General features: G+C 43.8%; 1 protein-coding gene across 2 annotated transcripts in view; it reads left to right on the forward strand.

The window, feature by feature from the left end:
* Positions 1 to 12178: 12178 nt before the first annotated feature.
* The window catches only part of LOC134163697 (TBC1 domain family member 1-like), a 60407-nt gene continuing 52879 nt past the window's right edge, over positions 12179 to 19706 (forward strand). Inside the window, exon 1 of one of the 2 annotated variants that reach the window (XM_062618799.1) lies at positions 12179 to 12586. The gene's annotated coding sequence lies outside the window, so the exon portion shown is untranslated. The remainder of the gene's footprint in view (positions 12587 to 19706) is intronic. The other variant, XM_062618798.1, reaches the window with a different exon arrangement.

Raw genomic sequence — 19706 nt, forward strand, 5'->3', positions numbered from 1 at the left:
TTTTCGAAATGCAGCCTGTTTTGTGGGGACTTTTATTTCTTTTCTGTGTGAGTAATCTCATCACACTATCCAACTTTATCTAGGTTTAGATTTGCAAAGCAAATTCTGTTCACAAGAAGCACTGTAAACCTGTGGTGAGTCTTTGACAAACTTCGGAGAGATGTTTCAGAAATAGTGATCTTTCTTGGAGATTTAGGTCCAAATGAACAAGAAATTCATAGTGAATTTGCTGAAGACCTATTTGCTGTGGGACTAAAAATATTATTCCAAGTTAGAGATACTAAGTGTACTAAATTGCCTTTCAATACCATGAACATATTAAGATAATGTATTTACATACAACACCTTTCTGTTGCTTTGCTGAACTGAGCATAGTTAGTTCAGTGCATACTGCAGCCTTGGAGCCTGTCACACTGTACGCTACCACGATTTAGTGCAGAACTCTGCATGTCTAATTTAGAGCAGAAGCTTCCATTTTATTGCATGCTGTTGTCTGCACTTGCAGAGTCCAAGAAGGTTATTTGGAGGTTACCAGTTGACTTTAATACAAGGGTTTCCTGCATTTTCAATACTTGTTTTAGATATCAGTGCAGGTCTAACAGCCCTAGTATTTCTTGGGTAAAGAAATCTCTTTGCCAGAACTCTTTCTGCTATTCCATGGAGAATGACTAATTGCCAGACCAAGTGTATATCAAATTTAGCAAATTATTCATAAAATAACAAACTTGCTGTTCCGTCCACAGTAAATACTAACTTACCTTGCTAGCTGAGGGTAAAGAAACACCGGATGCCTACTTTCACCTTGCAGACTTTAGTGTATTCATTGGAGGACACAAGAAAGGAGTAGTCCCTGTATTCTGGGGCTGTCATGTCAGTTTTTCTTGGCTGTGCAGAGTCAAAGGCAATGTCTGCATCATTCATATCAAGCTCCATCTGTGTGGCATACAAAATTAACTTAAAGTAATAACAAGGATACTGAAGAAAGAGTATGCTGTTAATAAAATCCTAGTCCTTTCAAGTAAAAAGCTAAAAAGATTGGCTGTTAGTTTGTGCAGAAAGTGCTTGTTCAGACCCTCAGCTTTTCTGTTCCCATTTCTTCTGTACTAAACCAAAGATGAGATGGGTTTTTATTGATACATGTTTATTTGGTGCCTTGAATAATACAGTCTGTACTCCAAAATAGGACCCTAGGGCCTAATGAATATGGTAATAACTGTCAACGGAATCTCAGTATTGACTACAGTGCAATCAGCTTTGTCACACTGCATGAAATTTCTGCATATATGAACTCCTGCTGTCCTTTCCTTCTGAAAATAAAAGCTAAGGACAAAATAAAGGCTTAAAATAGCTACGCAGTATGTCAGACATTTTTTCATGCATGTTACATGTGCTAAAACAGTGCATTTGGCATGTTGTAAATCTGAACTGATTCTCAAAAGGAAAGTAGAACTTCCTGAGACACTGAAAAAAAAATAATCAATCACCAGTCCCTTTCCACCTGACCTTGTGCCAGAAAGTCTATTAATCTGTTGGACTTTTTTCTGATTAAACAATCTTTGTATGAAATCTGAAGGCAACAATACCAGACTTTTAAAATGTTGGGGCTTGTCATCTTTTTTTTGAAATTAATATTAATTAAGAGAAATTAAGCAGGAAACTTACCCACTGCTCCCTACCCTTGCTATTGCAAGGGCTCCTTTTTTCCTCTTTCCTGCCCCTCAGCACATGAGGTCATGCATGCTTTTTTTCATTTATGAAAAGGCAGGAGGGAGGCATGAAAAGAAGAAGGTAAGGGGAAAACTTAAATTGAGATAGAGTGTGGAGACTGGGTACTCCAGTACTCAAGTAGGAGAACAAAGCTTAAAGGAATAGCTCCAACATGCTATTGATATTTCTTTTGCACATTGATTAGAAGAAAAAAGCAGGAGGATGACAAACAGAATGGAAGATTGGGACATCTGATTCTCCTAATTTGTCCTTAATTTGCTTTATCTGCCATTCCTGTAAAAGCTTGTTTATGTTTGTGGAACATCCTCTTGAAGGAGTGCTGTCTTTTGTGTGTGCAGGATAGCAGTTGATGTAGGGTGTTATGTTCCAGCTGCACTATCAGTTCTGGAAAACAAGTAGACTACTGAATGTCCATGCCTTTCTCTAGCCAATGTCAGGCTGGGGGGAGGAGAGAGAGACACAGGCATATGGTCCCCAGAACAGAGTAAGGCACCTTATTTCGAGGTACTGGCTATGTGAGAAGTGGAAGGATAAATGTTGGACCTATACCTGAATTTCTGGTGTAGGTAGAGTTCAACTCTGGTAGAGTTGAACATGTGTCTTGTGACTCAACCACAGGCCACTCTTGCAAAACATGGTTTCCTGCACTGCACTGCAGTCTGAACTTCAAAGCAAATATCTCTTTACAACCTTCCAAACCAGACTGCTCACTGGCTGGTCAGATGATGTTGGTCAATGCTTCTGACATTGATTTGTTTACGGTATTCAGTCTCTCACAGTGTGATCACTGTGGACTGAGTATCAAGATTGAGACAGGGCAGCACCTTTGCCAGAAGATACAGCAATAGGGGGTGTATCATGGTGGGGTGTGCATCATTTTCCAGACTGCTAAAGACAAAAGCTTCTTGAAAGAAAAATCAAAGAATCGTAGAATAGTTAGGGTTGGAAAGGACCTTAAGATCATCTAGTTCTAACCCCCCTGCCATGGGCAGGGACATCACACATATCTTGCTGAAGCAAGAGTTGTAGTACACATATGATAAACATAAAACACTCTCTAAGCAGCCTAGATATGCTACAAACCTAGGGCATATGGGGTGGGTAGACTGTGGAGCCTCCACCTGTGGAGGCTGTATTTGACTTTAAACCACAGTGTGGATGGATGTACCACAGGTGTAGTACTCACCAGTGACATCTCTGTGTGTATGGGGTCCCATGCTGAAGAGCACAGCCAGAGGAACAGTTCTGGAGGAGGCAGGTTGGGGCAGGGCCTTCAGTCTGGGCACTGATGAGCTATACCCAGGGCAAGGGGGACTTTGTGCACCTATACAAGCCTGTAGCCCTGGGCTTTGTCAGGGGAGATGATTCTCCTTCTCCACCCTGCTCTTGTGAGACCCCCACTTGGAGTACTGCCATCCAACTCTAGAGATCCCAGCACAAGAAAGACTGTTAGAGCAGGTCCAGAGGAGAGCCACAGAAACAGGCAGAGGGCTGGAGCACCTCTCCTATGAAGACAGGTGAGTTGAAGAGAGAGAGAGTTGAAGCCCAGAGAAGAGAGGGCTCCAGGTACACTTCATTGCCTCCTTTCAGTATATATGGGGGACTTTTAAGAAAGACACTTTTTACCAGGGCCTGTAGTGACAGGACAAGGAGTAACAGTTTAAAACTGAAAAAGGGTAGATTTAGATTGAATATAAGGCAAAAAAATTTTATGATGAGGGTGGTGAGGCAGTGGAACAGGCTGCCCATAGAAGCTGTGGCTGGCTCATGCGTGGAAGTGTTCAAAGCTGGGTTGGATGGGGCTTTGAGCAACCTGTCTAGTGAAAGATGTCCCTACCTATTGCAAGGGAATTGGGCTAGATGATATTTAAACAGCCCCTTCCGACCCAAAACGGCTAACATGCTGATAATAGAGCTATCATGGTGTTGCTGCCCCTACTACCACTGCCCTCATAATTCTCCTTGTTTAGACCTTTAAAGGGAACCTTCTCATCCCTCTCTCATCTTCCACCTAACTGATCCCCTAAACTGGTTATCTCTACCAGGTATTGGGATGGCATGACTGTGATTTATTGTTATCAGGCTGAGAACCCCTTTTTTAGGTTATATAGAAGGTCTTATGGAGGTGAATACAGTATAAGGCAAGACCAAAGGGCCTTTACAGCCATCCCACAAAGGCCTATGAGATTTTGTGCTGTACACTGAGCGGATGCATTTGGAGAACTCTGCAAATGTCTTAGAAGTCTGGCAGTGGGGACAGCAATGAGCTGACACATACTGAGACATCCTTAAGATGGCTTTAGAGCATCCTCAGAAACAGTACAGATATGGTCAAGATGATGACCCAATCTGTATCATTCTGTCTTCCCAGGGACAGGGGATTTACTTCTCCATTTCCTACTCTGTTCCAAACAGAATTTCGCAACTTCATGTAGGGGGAACAAAAAAAAACACCTCACAGTAATTTATGAAGCTCATTGAACAACTATGACAAACTACAGAATTACAAGATTAAACTTCTCATTGCTAGAGTATTTACTAACCTTGTCTTGCATCAGAGAAAGAGGATCTAGAACTGAAATACAGAACCGAAACAAAGGCAGTAAAAGTATACCATAGAAAGAACTTAATATTGCAAGTTGGAATGGGTGTGCAGCTACAGCTTCTTCACAGCTGGTCTAATTCCTCCATCAAAATGTTGTGTAAGATAAGGCAGCCAATTTAGAGATGATTAGTCCCAGGGCAGACATTAAATAATTTGTGAATAAACAGCCTTGAACTGGGAGCAGAAGCACTAATATTTTATCCAGAAATGGGAACTGCCATGACTAGAATAAAGAATGCTTGCAGCCCAGACTGAACTCAAGTATCAGGGAATCCCTAACTATTGCTAGAGTAAGACACACCCCTAAGTTACCAAAACCATGAAAAATGAGCCACATTAAGACACATAATTCCAATGAATGCTGTACAAGTTTGATCCTATACGGAATCATGCCTATGGGGCTAGGGGGAAAGTGCCTCTAGACGGAGAAGAAATTAGCATAGTACTAAAAACTTGTCCCAAAATACCCAGAACATTGTAATGCTTTAAGAGTAGACTGATGGACTTCATTTGAAACTTATTAGTTTGTTTACTAGCCACAACTTAAATTCACCCTTTTTTTTTTTTTTCCCCCAGTAAACTTTTTGACCAATTTGGCTAAATGGAAGTAACTGCATTTCATCTTCCTTACAGGCTGTGAACCTCGTCCACAGCATATTATGAAAAACACAAGTATTGTACTTGAGTTGCAGAAGGATTTATTTGAGACTTTTGCTATATAATGACAAATTGTACAACTGGAATTCACTATAAAAGAATATTTAATATATAAACAATTATTTTAATGTTGTATGTGCTTAAAGCTGTAACTAATTCACCTACAAAGTTTCTGTAAATTACATTTCCTGCTTGCTATTGCTTTTCAAAGTTCCAGTGGTTGTGGGATTTATTTTGACACCCCAAAAATAAGCAAACCTGATGTCCTTGTTTAACAGTCACTGCAAATAGCAACATTAAAATGGTACCAAGCTAACATATTTAAGCACCAGCCTAAGTCTTTACCAGACTGGAGACTTTCAGGATTCTGTGGCTGAAGGCACCTGGATGCCATATATAAAACTTAATTGTAAACAAAAATAATAGCCAACAAAACTCTCCTCTGCCCCTAAGTACAAAAGTAATAAAAAGTAAAGTAATTAAATGAAGTTGAACTGCCTTCCTGCATGGTATTTCTTTGCACTACATAAGCACTCAAATTCATCAAGGACAGCGTTTTTGCGTGGAAGCCAACATTTCTCTTTTGTATAGCAATCGCCAGGTAATGAGGTCATGCACTATCAGAACACTGCGCATAATGGGATGAACCTGTTAAACTGTCCAATCATATCCTAACACCCACCTAAATAAATTGTAATATAAATGATGTCATAGCAACAGCAGCTTCCAAACAAAAGGAAAAGCTTAAAATAAACCATCACTGGTAAGTAATTTTCAGATGTATTTATGGGAATGAAGGGCAGGGAGGATTAATGATGACATCTGAAATGTGCAAAACCACAGAGAGAGCAGCAGGCAGGATCTGTAACAGTAGCTCAACTCTTTCTTGATACTTTACTCATGATCAGTGATAACAGAAAGCCTCTTGTCTACAAAGATAATCCTTAACTAATGTTGCTGGCATGCATTCCTACAGCATATGAAGTAGGCAAATGTGCTATAATAACAGTTATAATTCAAATTTTGTTTATGAAATGTCTGGAACTATATAAAAATAGCATCTGGAGATACAACATCATTGGATAAGAATGTAGTACTTCATCCAGAGCTCACTTAAGTGAAAGGACTGCAAAACAGTTAGTATCATGCCCTTAATAAGGTACTAAACAGATTTACATGAAACAAATGACAAATAAAGACTTAGACTGTTTTACATAATAGCAATAGAAATCCATCATTATGTACAATTCATCCAGAGGGAGAAGCACAGAGGCTTTATAATGCAACTGAAGCATAATGTAGGTGCCTGCATTCAAATTCATAACCCAAAGTGTTAGTGCTTTCAACTGCTGCCCAACTATAGAGAGACTTGAACTTTGAAAGCATCTTCGGTGGAAACTTAAAAAACTTCGCATTTGCCTTGTGGTACTTCAAAGGGTGAACCCACAGTCACCCTTGGGCAGCCCCAAGCTGTGCCCTCACCCATGGCTAGGCACATGCAGCCTAAATCTGGACTGATGTGCAATCACAGTATCACAGTATGCTAGAGATTCGAAGGGACCTCGAAAGATCATCTAGTCCAATCCCCCTTGCCGGAGCAGGAACACCTAGATAATGTTACACAGGAATGTGTCCAGGCGGGTTTTGAATGTCTCCAGGGAAGGAGACTCCACAACCTCCCTGGGCAGCCTGTTCCAGTGTTCCGTCGCCCTCACTGAGAAGAAGTTTCTTCTCAAGTTTAAGTGGAACCTCTTGTGTTCCAGTTTGCACCCATTACCCCTTGTCCTATCATTGTTTGCCACTGAGTAGAGCCTGGCTCCATCCTCGTGACACTCCCCCTTTATATATTTATAGACACTTATAAGGTCACCCCTCAGTCTCCTCTTCTCCAAACTATAGAGACCCAGCTCCCTCAGTCTTTCCTCATAAGGGAGATGCTCCACTCCCTTAATCATCTTGGTTGCCCTGCGCTGGACTCTCTCCAGCAGCTCCCTGTCCTTCTTGAACTGAGGGACCCAGAACTGCACACAATATTCCAGATGGGGTCTCACCAGGGCAGAGTAGAGGGGAAGGAGGACCTCTCTCGACCTACTAACCACCCCCCTTCTAATACACCCCAGGATGCCATTGGCCTTCTTAGCCACAAGGGCACAGTGTTGGCTCATGGTCATCCTGTCGTCCACTAGGACCCCCAGGTCCCTCTCCCCTACACTGCTCTCTAACAGGTCGTTTCCCAACCTATACTGGAACCTGGGGTTGTTCCTGCCCAGATACAGGACTCTACACTTTCCCTTGTTATATTTCATCCAGTTATTCCCTGCCCAACTCTCCAGCCTGTCCAGGTCTCGCTGGATGGCAGCACAGCCTACTGGCGTGTCAGCCACTCCTCCCAGCTTAGTGTCATCAGCAAACTTGCTGATAGTACACTCAATTCCCTCATCTAAATCGTTGATGAATATATTAAATAATACCGGTCCCAGTACTGACCCTTGAGGCACTCCACTAGTTACAGGCCTCCAACTAGACTCAGCCCCATAGACTACAACTCTCTGGCTTCTCTCCTTCAGCCAGTTCACAGTCCACCTCACTACCTGATCATCCAGTCCACACTTCCTCAATTTAGCTGTGAGGATGCTGTGGGAGACTGTGTCAAATGCTTTGCTGAAGTCAAGGTAGACCACATCCACCGCTCTGCCATCATCCATCCACCGTGTTATTTCCTCATAAAAGGCTAAGAGATTGGTCAAACATGATTTCCCCCTGGTGAAGCCATGTTGACTGCCCCTCATAACCCTCTTATCCTTGATATGCCTTAAAATGGCACCAAGGACAAGGTGTTCCATCACTTTCCCAGGGGTGGAGGTGAGGCTGACCGGTCTATAGTTACCCGGGTCCTCCTTCTTGCCCTTTTTGAAGACTGGAGTGACATTTGCCTTCCTCCAGTCCTCAGGCACCTCTCCCGTTTCCCAAGACTTGGTAAAGATGATGGCGAGTGGTCTAGCAATGACTTCCGCCAGTTCCCTCAGCACCCGCGGGTGCATCCCATCTGGACCCATGGATTTATGGATGTCCAGATTGCTCAACTGATCTCTAACCCATTCCTCATCGACTAAGGCAAGCCGCTCCCTCGACCTGACTTCATCTAAGGTCTCAGGGGTACAGGGCTCTTCAGGACTGCCTGCAGCAGAGTAGACAGAGACAAAGAAGGCATTCAGTAACTCTGCCATCTCTGCATCTTCTGTCACCAGGGCACCCATCCCGTTCATCAGTGGGCCTACATTGCCTCTGGTGTTAGTTTTGTCTGCCATGTATTTGAAAAAGCTCTTTTTGCTGCCCTTGACCCTTCTTGCCAGGTTTAATTCTAAGGATGCCTTAGTCCTCCTAGCTGCCTTCCTACATCCTTTAGCAGCAGCCTTATATTCCTCCCAAGTGGCCAGCCCCTCCTTCCATGACCTGTAAACTCTCCTCTTCCACTTGAGCATACCCAGCAATTCCCTATTTAGCCATGCAGGTCTCTTGGCCCTCTTCCTTGACTTCCTACGTGTCGGGATGCTCCGATCTTGAGCACGGAAAAAGCAGTCCTTGAATGTCAACCAACTATCTTGGGCCCCTTTACCTTCAAGCAGCCTTGCCCATGGGATTTCCCCTAGCAATTGCTTGAAAAGGCCAAAGTTTGCCCTGCTAAAGTCCAGGGTTGCAATTCTACTTGGTATTCTACTAGTCCTACCACACAAGATCCTGAACTTCACCATCTCGTGGTCGCTGCAACCAAGGCAGCCCTCAACCCTTACTGCTTCAACCAGATCCTCCTTGTTAGTGAGGATGAGATCCAGCAGCGCTCCTCTCTTGGTCGGCTCATCCACCATTTGCAGGAGGAAGTTATCATCCATACACTGGAGGAACCTCCTGGACTGCGGCTGGGTTGCTGAGTGGTCCTTCCAGCAAACATCAGGGAAGTTAAAATCCCCCACGACGACCACGGCCTGTGACTGTGAGGCCGCTCTCAGCTGCCTGTAGAAGGCCTCGTCAACTTCCTCACCCTGATCTGGTGGTCTGTAACAGACACCTACAACAGTATTCCCCCTGCCAGCCTGCCCCTTAATTCTCACCCACAGACCCTCAACTCGCTTGTCATCTGTCCCCGGATAGAATCCTACCCCAACTGGGATCCAGTGAGTAGATGCTTCTCCTTAGCCTACAAGTGAGGCTCCATTCCCCACATGTTGCCATAGCATGCCTCATACAAGCCTGTTTATCCAGGTTCTGTACAAAAGGCAATGGTGGCTTTTTCTCTGCATTTTTTGGAAGTGTGACTGAACAAAGAGCTAATGGTTAAACTGGTGTCCTTTTACATTTGCAGGATGTGGAAACCCCAGGCTGATTTCCCTCCTCAGTCTGAAGAAGTTAATGTGATGGTATGTTTTAGTTAATAGTCTACTGCAAAGAAAAACTAGCCTGTGAAGGAAAAATGAACAGAGATTTACTGAATCAGAAAAGCAAAAATTATTAGTAAGTTTGGTGCTCAGGGCTTTCACCTGAATACAGGGATTCCAGCCCCTGGAATATAGGGAAACGTTTAATTTTTACAGGCTGGAACTTATGCCCCACTTCTGGTCCTCTTCTTGTATTCACAAATGAAACTGGGGTTTTCCCCCTGTGTAACACTTTCATTAGGAAGCAGAGGGAAGGAATGCAGTTCAATCGTCAGACCAGAAGGCTGATTGATGATTTCATGGAAGGCAGCCTGCACACTCTCAGCCATACTCAAGCTAACTAAGAAACAAACTTATCTTCCTGTATTCTGGATAAACAGATGTAACAAGACAGAGTATTTAAATACCTATCTTCAGGAAAGCGTGGATGCTGAACTGTGAGAATGCAGGACTACATCTTTTAGACCTAATAGGTGCTAAAAACACAAAGAGAAGGTGACTTTATGCACAATCCCATCTTTTGCATATCCGTATCACCTTATGCAGCTCATGAGCTATGGAACATTGAAATACCCTCCTACTGCAAGGACAGACCATATAGTTCAGTTGCAGCTTTACCACATGACTATTCAGAAGCACTCTTTTATCCATAAGAGCTGTTTTTTTCCTTGCTATCACCAGTCACACCAAAGTGTGTTCATACCTAAATGCTCTTTGTTTCACCTGGTTCAGCTTTAAACTTTTTCTTGTGCATTGTTTCTAAACCTCTCCACAAACAATTTGATTTCTGTCATAGCACTGTTTTAAGTCTCTATTACCAGCACTGAAATGAATGGTCACTTACATGTACACAGCTGAACATGGTGGAGTTTACTCCAGATGCTTACTGTGACCTGTGTGTTTCTCCACTCTATCTCATTAGTCCTATGTTGTTCTTACTATGACTGTTTTCATCTATTGTTGAGCTGGTGGCAGACATCAGACTAATACCTTCTAAAACCATTGACAGATGTTGTATTTTTATTACTTGGAAATTTTTAGGTAGATAAAATTATCACAAAATGTTATACCAAAATTTACTTTCATTTTGAAGCACTCAAATAATATATTTTTACCACACCTTACTAAGTATTATAGGAATTGGTGGGATTAAACAGATAATTGGCTGTTCCTGAACAGCTTTTCAAGGTGTTTGCCAAATATAAATACTCCAGGTTTGTTTCATCTCCTATTAACTGTAAGGAAATATCTCATGCATATTTGAATGAAAAAGTCTGCTAGGCAAAGAATTAAAATATATGAGCCAGAGATAATGAGAAAAATAAGAGGGCCCTGTCAGCGAGCTCAAGCACAGTCTGATTTCTTTCCCAGCTATCAAAGAGGAGGAAGAAAGGATTTGTATTTGTGATGCTCTAGCGTTGACTTCTGTTGTGGTTCAAGGATCTCCCAATCAGCAAGAAATAGTATTGTAGGATCCTTTTCTGTTTCATTACCACCTTCTGAAAGTCACCCAATGAAGCAGCAAAAAGATCTGGTAATGTATAAGCCTTGTCTGAAGTGCTGGAGATATCCGAGTGGGACTGCAGTTCACTGTCTCCTAGAACATGACTAGAGTCATGTAATGCATAGGCAGCAGGGATTGCAATGAGCAAAAGGACACACTTGTCTCAGATACTGAGGCTGGCGGGTGATAACTACAGTAAAAGCCTTGTCCTTAGCTGCGATGGTTTAAAAACTAAGACAGACATGGTTTGCAGAGAGGTGGCATTCCCATTCCTAAGGAATGTAAAGGATGTCACTAAAAGAGGCATTCATACCTATTCCCATGTATGAAGAAGCAGCAAACCATGAACTGAGTGCAGATTGGGAACAAGTGCTCTGAGGGAACTGCTGCTTCACACTTCAATTCATGTATCAACAATCAACAAGCAAGCAAAAGCCATGTAGGTACAGCCACCACACACTTTGCAAGTAGGGACGTGTTTACATACCAAAATGTGACTTTTCATAATCTGGGGAAACATTGTGCTTGTGTTTGACAGCTTACTTGACTGTTTCCCTCACAGAACAGTACACATGCAGCAGCAGAGCAAATTTCCCTGAGAAAGCTCTGATTCTAGAAATATGCACAGGCTTAAAAGTAAGTACATCAGCAGTCCTACTGCCAAGATGACTTGAAATTAATTGAGTGTAAAAGTGGTTTGCAGAATGGGAATGTGAGGTACCTTGATCATCTGGAAAGAGCACTCACAGGGGAGTATTCAATTAGGTTTCCAGATCCTCTTTGGCAACTTACAGACCAACTAGTGCCAACTACAGTGATTTTATATAAATATATGTATGCATGTGTGGAAGAGGTGGAGGAAGGTGTGAGGCGATTCAGAGAAGCTGAGCCTGTGGAAGGCTGCCCCATGGGCAAGACTGGCCCCAGACCGAGTGGGACTTGACCACCTCAGGTTCCAGGTGTGGGGCTAGTTCCAGCTTTGTGAGGAAACTTCCCCCTGAGAGCGGCTCCCGCCTTACCTTCCGCGCCCGCACCTTCAGTCAACCTCCCGGGCTCACCAGGCAAGACGATAACGACATACTTTCTGTGGGAGTTGACAGGCTCCGAGGTTGTGACAGGCACACGGGGCCGCGTCGCCGAAATGCTCCTTGAGAGGGATGAAACGGGCCGGGATAAGGGGCCTCAGCTGCCCGCTGTCGCGATATGGGTACCCCCGGTCCCCGGCAGCCCTGTCGCGAGCTTGTCCCTCTCCACGCGGCCTGGCAGGGGACCCGCCGCCTGTTGCTATTTTCGCCCGCGCTGGCTGGGCGGGAGCGGGGAGGCGGCTACTGGCAGCTGCCGGTCGTGCGGCTCGACCTCCCCCGCCCGGACCGCCGGCAGGTAGAGGCGGGGCTGCCCGTTCGGCCCCGTCCCGACCGGGGCGGACAGCAACAGGAGGCGGAGAGCAGCCCCCTGGCCCGGCCGGGCCGCCCGCGCTGCCGGTGCGCGGAGGCGCTGGTGTGGCCTCCCCTCCCCCGGCTCGTTGGCGGCTCTCTGCCCCTCGCCCCTCAGCGGGAGGTGGGCCGGCGGCGCCTGACAGCCCGCGGCTGCTCCCCGCCAAAGGCACTTCCTTGCAGCGAGCACATCCTGCGGCGGTCAGGCGGCGGTAAGAGGCGGCCGGTCAGCCCCAGCTCCAGCTCCAGGCCTGGCGGGATGTGGCCGGGGCGGCACTGGGGGACACCGTGCCCCTGCTGAGGGCCGGCCCGGGGAAGCGGCGCTGGCGGGGCCGAGCCGCGTTTGGGGGGGGGGGTGAGGAGAGGGAGAGCGGCTTTTAGCTTTGAGGAAGTGAAGGAGTTGAGGCGAGAAGTGAGGCACCCCGCCAAAGGGCGGCTGCGGGCTGGCGGGGCCGGGCCGGGCCGGGCTCTGTACCCGGACCCTGAGGTGGCAGAAGGAGGCAGACCCGGCCGAAAGGAAACGGCTGCGAGGCGGGTGGAGGTCGGGGCCCCACTCCGTGCCGGCGGCGAGGATAGCAAGGGCGGACGCCCTCCTCCCTTTCCTCCGACGGTTCGTAACGGGCCCCCGGTGGAGTCGCAGCCTGGGGACAGTACTTGCGTGGGGCAGGACGGAGCGGGCGGGAGCGGAGCCGGGACGTTGGGGAGCCGGTGCCGCGCTTGTCAGCTCGCAGAGAGCTGGGAGAGCAGGTCTCTAGTCGGAGTGACCGAAAGACCTGCTTGAATTTAACTTGCCGTTGACCTGATGAGCTACCGTCTGCTTTTAGTTCTTTTTCTCACTCTTGCCTGCATCTTCCATCAATGCATAGTCGCTTAGTGTAAGTCCTCCCAGAACCTGCTCCTTATCAGAGCAACACAGCGACTCTTTCCGTAGGGGTGAAACTAACCTCTCCTACAGCAGCACGGTTGAGATTAACCTTAAAATCTCACACGCTGGCGCACTATTTTGGTGGCCCTTTAAATTCGCATACGAAATTAACACGAGGATGATCTCTTGAAACTGTGCTCACGAGAGGTATGAAACAAGTGTGGTTATTTATAGTGCAGTTTGAAAAGACTGGGAGCTTCGAATCTGTGTTTGTGTTTGGGAGAGAGGCTAATACAGCGGATCTGAACCTTTAGGAGTGCAGATGGTGGAATTTGTGTCTGCTGTTAAGCCCAGAGATTGAATGGAACATCGTGGGTAAAAATTAATAAATATATTCGTCTCCCTAACAGCAAATACCTCGGAGCCAATAACTGTGATTATCCTCTTAACACTTGTAAATGCCAAAATGGAAATTCGTCACAGCTTGTTTCGTGTAAATGCTGGTGGTCATAGGTAATACACAAAAGTAGAAATGCTGCAGGTAAGAAAAATGACAAGCTGGAAGGAATGTGAAACACATTGAGTGGTACGTGGGTGACTCAACACTTTTTTTTCTTTATAATTTGATTAACTGAAAAGTTGGATGCAAGTATTTGGCTGTGGATATGCAATTGAATAAAAAAAAGGTATGGCATTCAGAATGCTGTTTACCTAACAAGCTTTCTTTTACAGTGCACTGCAATGATAGAACAGCCCAATATTGTGTCCAGGCCCATCTGAGGCTGACTCAGAAGACCTCAGTCATAAGTATATTAAGTTCTGTGGACTCTATTAGGGACATAGTTGTCAAGGGTGGGAACAGTGAGCTATTTTCTTAACTTGATAGTTGATCATAAACTTGTATGTGATTCCTACCACAAAGCCAAATGGCTTGCTCAGAGTATGTGGTAAAACATTTTTCAGGGTCATGTCTGAAGTTGCTGAAGGCATTGAAAAGAATCTGTCATAAGTCAGCATTTAATGCATGTATATGAAAAAAAAAGAAAGAGGAAATTAAAAGTAATTTCTGAGGTGAATTGTTCTCTGGACTTGCACCTGCTCTTGCACACAGCAAGCCATAGCTCCAGAAGGAAACAGCAGATAAGTAGCTATGAGATAAAAAGAACATCTTGCAACAGAAGGCTGTGTCGTGATTCCAACTATCAGTTTCAGTTAAATAAGAACTATTTGAAAATGGAGAGCAACCTGTGTTATGGTATCTAAACTATCTTATCTAACTGTAGAAAACAGGCCAAAAAAGTTGCTTGAAACACCCCCCCCAAAAAAAAAAAAAAAAAAGAGGTAAAGCTTACAACTAGATGCCCCATACAACAATGTAATGAATGATGTTGTGATAGTAGATAAGAGAGTAATTTCATACATATTGATGGAAACATAAAAGGACCACTTCTCAGCAGTGACATATCTTGACATACCTAATACATATTCTCATTTGTGTTTTTTTATATATGTCCTGCTAGGTGGATAGAGAAGTCTGTCAGCATGAGTGAAGACAATGTAAATCTTTGTCGGGGTCAGAGAGAGGAGAGAAGTGGTATTTAGCTCTGGCTTGCGTTCCAGAGCTCTGGCTGCAGGCCAGGGCTCCTCATAATCCTTAAGTAGTATGATATTTCTGCTAAAATAATCAGCGGTGAAGTGCAGTTGGTACCAGTGCCTCCGGTTCCGTTTGCGAGCAGGTTTCAGCACTAAAGTCATGCAAAGAAGAGCTGAACAAATTCGTGCTTTTTAAGACTACCTGTTTTTCACAAGACCTTGCTATATGGTTGGAAGTTTTGCTTAGCTTCTTAGAGAAGAGAAATAAAAACTGTCTTACAGAAAAAACCTGCTGTCATGTTAGCAGTCTGAGGGAGTAAGTCACAGTTGTGTCAGATGAACTGCATCTTCCTCAGATGAGCTGAGAAGCTGGGATCTTTCTGTTCAACAGTTCATAGGTCAAGTTCATTTAATCATTGAAGTCTGGAAGCTCTGACTGCTTCCTTGCTTGACACATCTTATAAACTCATCAGTTCTCCTGTGGATCCCAGCACTCCAGCTCCAGATGAATGCTACCAAATCAGGAGACAAGCTGGAGGAGAGTGAAAGATTGCTTAGCTCAGTAGTTACCTACATTCTGAACATGAGTCTGAACTTTTGGCTGCATATCTGTACTATATTTTGTCCAGAAGAAACAGCAGAAGGGTAACTCTTCACCACTGATGTAGTTTCTACTTTTTTTTTTTTCCTTTAATTTGTGTGTGTTCTTTCGGTTTAGATCAACCTCTCTCCCTTCTTTGCCTTTTTTCTGTATTTGTTTGAGTCTATCCCAAATCTACATCGTTTTCCCCCAGCTGCCAAAACCTGATTTCCAGTGCCCCACCCTCCCAGGTTAATAACACAGTCTGTTCTCTGTACCCCACAAGATTCTTCTTCCTAAACTCAAAGCTTACCTGTCCCTATCTAGCTGAATGGCACCCAGAGCCTGTATCTTGTCCTCAGTCCTTGTGATAGTCTTAAGCTGAGTTTTGAGGAGTGCCATCCTGCATGATGCACAGCTTCTTAGACAAGTACCTGGGGTTCAGAATGGCAGAAGTACTAATTTTTGTATCTGTCCCGCCATCACCTTGACTTCTCTCTGAAGGCATTCCTCTCAGTTTCTGGTGACATTAAAATATGAGAATACAACTTAATTTGGGAGAAGAAGAGCCTGATGAAAACCACTATCAGATTTTGCTACAGGACTGTCAGTGTAGTGTTGCGCGCTTTCTAAGACTGCTCCCTGTTTATGGGAAGTGGCTGGGTTAATCACAGTGAAAGAGAAGTTGGGGACAAAGAGCACACGTATGTTCCTATGTATATTTTTCACATTAGTGAGTCGGTCTAGTGTCTCCTAGTATAGAAGGTGGGGTAAAATTTATTAGCATGTTTTATGTAAATATCACATGTGCTACAGTTTGCCTGGCTGTTTTTATGCTGATGGAGCAAATATAGATAAATTGAAGCAGGCTAAACGGTGGCAAAATTAAGATACAGTTTGGAGAATATTAGCATTTCTCAGACAGCAGCAAAGCTGTTAGCTGAGGAGTGCCCTTCAAGCTCTTCTCAGCTCCGAGTGCAAGAGCAAGGGAAATAGAATCATAGAATAGGGTTAGAAGGGACCTTAAGATCATCTAGTTCCAACCCCCCTGCCATGGGCAGGGACACCTCACACTAAACCATGTCAACCAAGGCTCTGTCTAACCTGGCCTTGAACACCGACAGGGATGGAGCATTCACAACTTCCCTGGGCAACCCATTCCAGTGCCTCACCACCCTTACAGTAAAGAATTTCTTCCTTATATCCAATCTAAACTTCCCCTGTTTAAGTTTTAACCCATTACCCTTTGTCGTATCACTACAGGCCCTAATAAAGAGTCCCTCCCCAGCATCCCTATAGCCCCCCTTCAGATACTGGAAGGCTGCTATAAAGTTCCCACTCAGCCTTCTCTTCTCCAAGCTGAACAGCCCCAACTTTCTCAGGCTATCTTCATATGGGAGGTGCTCTAGTCCCCTGATCATCCTCGTGGCCCTTCTCTGGACTTGTTCCAACAGTTCCATGTCCTTTTTATGTTGAGGACACCAGAACTGTATTCAGTACTCCAAGTGAGGTCTCACAAGAGCAGAGTAGAGGGGCAGGATCACCTCCTTTGACCTGCTGGTCACGCTCCTTTTGATGCAGCCCAGGATACGGTTGGCTTTCTGGGCTGTGAGCATACATTGCCTGCTCATGTTCATTTTCCCATCAACCAACACCCCCAAGTCCTTCTCTGCAGGGCTGCTCTGAATCTCTTCTCTGTGCAACCTGTAGCTGTGCCTGGAATTGATCTGACCCAGGTGTAGGACCTTACACTTGTCATGGTTAAACTTCGTAAGGTTGGCATCAGCCGACCTCACATCCTTCAGAAGATGCTGATGGAAGGGAGAAAGAGGAGCTGTCCCAGTTAGTCTGTGAGAACTGGGAGAACAACGGAAGCCATTCAGCCTGTGTGCAAAGCCAAGTCTGGCAATCTTCTCCCAGCCCAGAATAACTGAGCTGAATGGCAATTAAAGCTGTCAACAGAAGATCAAAGTTTAGGTGGAAAGAAACAAGTGGGTGGCTTTATTTTTATTCTTTTTCTATTCTCTCTTGGATTAAAGGCAAAATAAGCATTTGCTTTAAAGAAGCTGTGAATTAATCAGTGAGACACTTGGAAGCCTACTGTACTAATATGGGTAGTAAACAGGTACAGCACCTGCAGCCAAGTTTTAAAGAGGATGAACTGAGTGGTGGCAACCAGACATGGGCGAAGGTGCCAAAATTCCAAGTGGTGGAGTTGGGGGAGACGGGAATGGGTCAGAGCACAGACACTTTTCAGTCATAATGTGTGCTTAATTTTATGGCTGGGAATAGGCCTGTTAAGATGTACAGAACTATTTTTAGGTCTATATTAGTCATGTACATAAATACTTCATGGTCTGGAAGTAAAACCTAGTCCTTGGTGTAAACTTAAAGGACATTAACTCTGGCAGCATGAAATTGGTGTAATCTCTGATGGCCTTTGCATGTAAATTAGGATAAGGATGACAGGAGGAGTAAACAAGGAAAGAATGACTGGAAAAGGGAGAAGAAACATGCAGAACAGTAGCGTACAGAACGATATGGGTTAGATAATGAGACCTTTTGATACTGCTAAATTAGTGCCCTGAGAAACTGCACTTTTAGCCTCTCTTAATGTTAGGAAAGAAAATAAAACCCTAGCATTCTGACTTCTAGTTAGTTGCTTTGATTTAGTATGAACTGCTTTTCTTTAGAAATAATAAATACAGACATAGGAGTATTTATGCTGTTGACTTTGTAAGGTGTTTATTTTGTTTGAGAGGTGAATGCCAAGAAGTTTTGCATTTATGTTAAATACATTCCAGCAGTACAGTGTTTGTTTAAGTATGACAGAGTATCAAACTAATTTTTTTACATACTGGTCAGTCCTTAGAGTCAGCACACAAAGTAATATATTGTGATATTTATTAATATTTGAGGCTGCAGTGCCTTGCAGGTCTGGAGTAAAAGAGCATGGTAGATGGTGGTAATCCAAATGAAACTTCTCTTCCTTGAAAAGTTGATTTAAAAAACAGGATGACTGTTGTATTTTTACTTGCATTTTATTTAATGGCATTTTTTACAAAAGAGTTCTGAGAAATATGGTTACAAAAGGTACATGGCTAATAGGTCATCACCCATGTAGGAGCTCGCTTCTCCTGGTTTTAGCTAAGAATGAAGGGTTTTTATGTTTTCTTACCCTGAGTTTATTGTATATGCCACTAAATACCGAGAACACTAAAAGCTACAAACCTTGTGTTTTGGACTACACACCATTGTAGCTAAGAATGATCATGATCTTCCCTGCAGTTGCAGAGCTATTTTTCATTGTTACAGTTAAGAAGAAAATAATTTGTAATATTTTGTCAAAGAAGACGAGACCACTTTGGTTCCTGACAGATGCAAAACTATAATGACAATTGTGTTTAGCAGTCTATGTTGATCAGGTATTAAAAATGCTTTGTGAAGCTGCTATCCCATACGTTTCGATGCGTTTATATTCATCTTAAAGATGGTTATTTTCTTGCTTGCTTGTGAAACAAAAAAGAAAAAGAGTTGTCGTATAATTGAAATGCGGCATCCAAATTCTGGATTTTCATTGCCTTTTTCCCCCACACCTCCCTCATCTCTCTCTCCTCTTCCCCTCCAGGTTCATAAAAAGGCTTTTGAAGAAATTGTTCTACACACCTAGAAAGCTACTTATAATAATTTCTTCAAATAGTGTCTTTAAAACCTGCATTATTGTATTCTCTTGCTAAATTTGTCATCCTTGGGAGTGGTAATGTTGCCACAGAGTTCATTTGTCAAAAGATGCAGAAGTTCCAAACCAGTAAATGTACCCAACCCCAGGGTTTCTGCAGTTCTCTTGCTTTTACAGTTTGCCATTTACTGTAGAAACATTTTCCCCCATGTGGACATTTGTAAATTGGTTGTATTTTAAAACCTTGTTTAGTTCAAAATGAATTTCCATCTTAAATTTCCTTTCATTTTCAACAAGGTGAAACACTGTTAAAAACTCAGCTTGAAAATATTTTATAAGGACAAATAAAGGACACAGTTTGATGAAAACTCATGAGAAAAATACTGCTATTTTCGATCATGCTTGTAGATGAACAAAGACACGAAATATTGTTGCCACAGTAAACAGATGCCATTTATTAAATACTTGTTCAAATATAATTGAAAGTGTTTCATAAGGAGTTCTTCAGACTGCTCATGTTGTTTTTAATAGGTCTTTTCATGGGAAATTCTCAGAAGGCCGAGGGTAAACTAGTGTCATGGTATTTAAACACAGGCAATTACAGGCCTGTCAGCTTCTCATCAGTCTCA

This window comes from Pezoporus occidentalis, unplaced genomic scaffold (assembly GCF_034315485.1).
Source record: "Pezoporus occidentalis ecotype Australia unplaced genomic scaffold, CSIRO_AGI_Poc_V1 ctg203, whole genome shotgun sequence".
Lineage (NCBI taxonomy): Eukaryota > Metazoa > Chordata > Aves > Psittaciformes > Psittacidae > Pezoporus > Pezoporus occidentalis.